This window comes from Corvus brachyrhynchos, unplaced genomic scaffold, assembly GCF_000691975.1.
Source record: "Corvus brachyrhynchos isolate BGI_N302 unplaced genomic scaffold, ASM69197v1 scaffold136, whole genome shotgun sequence".
NCBI lineage: Eukaryota > Metazoa > Chordata > Aves > Passeriformes > Corvidae > Corvus > Corvus brachyrhynchos.
The window spans coordinates 1,148,380-1,152,802 of NW_008239080.1; the positions used below are offsets into that span (position 1 = coordinate 1,148,380).

Consider the following 4,423-nt stretch of genomic DNA (forward strand, 5'->3'; position numbering starts at 1 on the left):
ACACCTTGCTCATACCAACCACCCATGACCACAGAGGTCCAAATGGGCATTTGCAGCTCTTTTTTTCCAGGAATCTGTCACTGGTTACTATAGTGATAAACAAGTTGGCTTATTAGGAAAAGGAACAAAGAGCAGAGAAAATTATTTCAAAATGGCCTACTTGCATAGATAAACATTCAATCTCACTCCTCATTTTCATCTTGGCCAGCTGGTTTCCTGTTTCTGGAGCAGCAGGGACACTGTATATGTTATATGAGCAAGTCCAGCCCAGTCTCCACTGCCTGTGTTTTCTGACACACAGTGTCCTCTGTGAGGGCTTGGGGCTTCGTCTTCTGAGTTGGATGATTAAACTTCTCAGGGGCTTCCATATCTGGATAGTATAGGAAAATGTGCTTTCTTAGAAAAACTGTTAGGAGGTCTAATGAGGCTGAAATAAGTCTAAAGGAGCAGAAATGGACAGAAGAAATTATGCTTTTGACATATCCTGTGCTGGGGATTCATTTTTTTACCCCTTGCTGATGGCAAGATACCTCTGTGCAGACACTTAGGGTGGTGACCTGTGCCTGTCAGATGGCAGAACATCACTTTCTCTGTAGGATACCTGGCTTACACATTGGTCTTTTGAGCCTTAACTAACGTATAATAAATCTGTTCTCATTTGAATCCCTGGAAACACAGTGAGTCCACTGAGATCAGGCTTGTGCCCCTGAGTGTGCAGTACACAGTGGATGTTCTCTGACACTCCCATGGGATGCAGCCTCAATGCGTTTTTTTTGGCTAATTACACATTTTGATTGACTGAGCGATGCCAAAAGGTGTAACTGCAAACACCAGAAACTACACTGCCTATATTTCATTCAGACAGGCAGGCTATGCTTTTGCCTGCTGTGATTTGAGTCACCTGGCATCTGGATTTACCCATCACAGAAACCAAGTTGATGAGCCCCCTTTGCATGCCAGAGATAATTACCCACCTCCAGTCACCACCAGTCACTGCTTTTGAAAGAAAAACATGAAACAGCCCAAAGAAATTAACCATCCTTGGGTTAAATCTATTCAATTACAGCAATGTGAAATAGAAACTATTTCTCTGCAGTGTTTTATCCACTAGTTGAAAATAATTGCACATTTTTATGTTTCTCCAACTGATTTTGCCTCTGCTTCCCACGGGACTGTAATAGTTCTATCAGCTGCAGAATCTATGAAACAATAAATTTTAATAGCTTTATTTCAAATGCTATCTTATAACTCATACCAACTTTCCAATAATTGGAAAAAAAAACCCCAAAACAACACAGTTTTTAATGTACCTAGCTTTAGTGAATCCTGATGTTCAGAAACTGGGGAAATTTAAATGGAGCAAGCAAAAGGCTTGGCCAGCTTGTCCCCTCCTAGGCATGTCCAGCTGAGAGGCTGGATGGGAGTGCTGGGTTGCAGCAGAAGTGTCCAGAGAGAGCTGCCTGATGGGTGGGTGACCCCGAGTCAGGAGGGGGAGAAAAGCAAGAAGAGCTGAATTGTTTTAAGACTGGGGAACAGTACATCTATTGCACAGCTAAGGCGACTCTGCTGCCACATCTATCCTTTTCTACACATACTGGAAAGACTGAAAGCAATGAAGAAGAAAGGAGCCAGGGCACACAGTTGCTGGCTAGCATTACACAACCCTTTGTGACTGCATCCAGACAGCATCTGCTGTGTGCTCCTGTTTGAAACAAGCCTCTGTGGGCCTGTAGAGAATGTTCTTAGGGATGGGATTTCTTTGTATGTGTGTGCATATCCACACTTGCACACACAGGCTGCTTTCTAGGACTGTGTCAAGCATTCTCCTGCCAGAGTCAGGCATCCTCCGCTGGTAAGAAGCACAAGAAACTGAAGTAGAGGTAGCTTTTTTTGAAAACAAATGAAAAATTGGATGCCAACTCCTGACACATCTCTGAAAAAAATCTTTGGAGAATGGGGGCAGCAATCACAACACCATAATAGATGAGCCAAGCCATAAACTACTGCAAACGAACAATTCTGGACCAGATCCTAAAGAGGAATGCCTGCCCACACACTCTGATACTACCCAGAATATGCACTGTGCTGCATACTATGTGTGAAACCATAGGAACAGCCTGAGTCACACAGTGATTGGTACCATCCATCACAAGTTAGAAACTAGTCCTTTGTTTCAGAGTTGCACCTGAGGCCTCAAATCAAATGTGACAAGTTTTATAATAACCAGTGCTAAGGTGTTCAGCTGAAAAGACTATCTCTGTAGACAGTTTGTCCCCACAAATGGAGTGGTTATTTGACTGGGTTCTTCCAATTTCCAGAGGAAGAACATTCTGCTTTGCTTATCAAGAAGCAACAATTTAATAAATAGCAGTTGGTTTGTATGTAGTGCCTTCATTATCTTTTACCATTCCATCTAAAATAAGCTACACATGAAGCTAACAGAAAATGCTGCTGCATTATTTGACATCACACCTGATGTATCTGGCTCATGACCTCCGAGCCTGTTCTGTGGCACCTGAAAACATTACAATGGTTCTGAGGGGAAAATGTAGTTGTTGCAATTTGTTATCAAATCACCATGTGTCTCATATTGTTGCTACATCAACCGTGATAGGAGTAAAGGCAGTAAATATTTGTTACCAAGCGCAGAGAAACACACAGTTACCAGCTTTCAGGAACACAATTAAAGAGGTGGAAGATCCCCACAGAGTTCATCGGGATACCTCCCTGGTGCTTACTGTTTGGGCTCCTTCCTAAACTGCTGCAATTATGTTCAGCTATTCTTATTGCTGCCTTTACTAAGGTCTTATAGCCATCAACTATCAAGTATCCTCTACAGGCTCTGAATACAACATACAAGTTAACTAAAGGTAGTATTTTTGGATGAAAGGTAATATAAAGGGAAAAACAGTACTTTTAAAATATTTTAATATATTTGGATATAAAGAATGCCAATTAAACACATCCATTTGTAACCCTCAGTTTCTAGGTTCTGCCCCAATAAGTTTTTAAGAATCCTGACATGGTATCATAGCATATCTAGGAGTGGCAAGCTTAGAATTAACTTTTCCAAATGATTGCTGACTTTCAAATGAGAACAAGCAATGTCTTCTTGGTATGTTGCTTTGGTACACATGTTTGCATTATTTGAATGAATTATCTCTGTAAATAGAATTGTACTGGAAATGAGAAAACAATGGTGTGCTCAGTCACTGGAGAGACACAGTTTAGGTGATTGTCCTCTAGATAAACTGCATCAGCATAAAACTAGCAACTGTAATTTTGTGTCTGAGATGTTCTTGATTTGAATATATCGAACTGTTTATGCTCACTCCATTCCTCCATATTATTTCATTAATCACATAACAACCCTTCCACTCCTCCACTAAACATGCTAGCTCTAATTAGCTCTCTGCTACACAGATGTTTCTTCATTTAGACGTTCAGTGCCTGGCCAGGTGTCACCCTCACTTTCTCATGAATTTCAGCTTACATTACATCCCTTCGATGTCCTATCTGTGTGTGTCCTTTCGAATAACAAATTGATTGGGGATAGATATGAATGATAGATAGACATAGTGTCCACATTATCTACATTTGTTATACTCATGCAAATGTGAAGGATGATTATAAAACAGGAACGAAAGCAGTAGTGTAAACCCAGGAGGCTGGTGTGCATGCATCCCTGATTTCTGCAAGCCATGCTATTCCTACCAAAAAGTCAAAGTATCAGTGACGAATCATTCTATTTCTTATCTCAAATAGCTCGGAAGCCAGTATGAACGTCATTCGATCTCTACATTTTAATCAGAGAGCCGTGGAGAATTCAGTAATTTGCAAACACTGCTGCTGCGCTTCTGTGTTCTTGTGCAGCATGAAGTTTTAAAAGCATAATTCGAGCTGTGAGGAAGTGTTTAGTTAAGACACCAGGGAGTGCTGAAAATGCATCAGAAACTTCCCTGGGAGGAAACGGTTTGTAAGAGGTTTTAGATGTGCATTTCGTGTGTGTTGCAGCATCTGATGAATGCCTTTTTATCAAAATAAAGACAAGTGGATTATTACGAAATTGTGATAGACGTATGCTTTGTAAGAAGGAGCTCTCAAGTCCATACGATCTCCGGGGAAGATGCACGCCCAAACAACGGGGAGACGCGGTCCAGGGAGTGCGGGCTCGCAGGGCGGCGCGGGAGGTGCGGGGCGGGGGCCGCCCCCCACTGGCGGGCCCCGGGGGGGACCCGCGGAGACCCGCCGCCTTATTTACAACCTCTCACTTCGGCCGGGGTCGAAAATATTCCCTCCTTTAAAAAAAAAAATCAAACCGAAGCAGAAACGAGGCGACCGGCTCTCCGCTGCTCCGAGGGGTAAGTACTGGGGCACGGACCCCTCCGCCTACCCCAGCCCTGCCCGGCCCGTCGGCCGGCCG

At 42.9% G+C, this 4,423-nt stretch overlaps 1 protein-coding gene and 1 long non-coding RNA gene across 2 annotated transcripts in view; one reads left to right on the top strand and one right to left on the bottom strand.

Moving 5' to 3' along the window:
• Window positions 1-4,423, bottom strand: part of LOC108447926 — a 20,130-nt gene that overhangs the window by 3,657 nt on the left and 12,050 nt on the right. The gene's annotated exons all lie outside the window — the stretch shown is intronic.
• B3GAT2 (beta-1,3-glucuronyltransferase 2) overlaps window positions 4,252-4,423 on the top strand; it is a 20,111-nt gene continuing 19,939 nt past the window's right edge. Inside the window, exon 1 of the mRNA XM_008637615.2 lies at window positions 4,252-4,361. The gene's annotated coding sequence lies outside the window, so the exon portion shown is untranslated. The remainder of the gene's footprint in view (window positions 4,362-4,423) is intronic.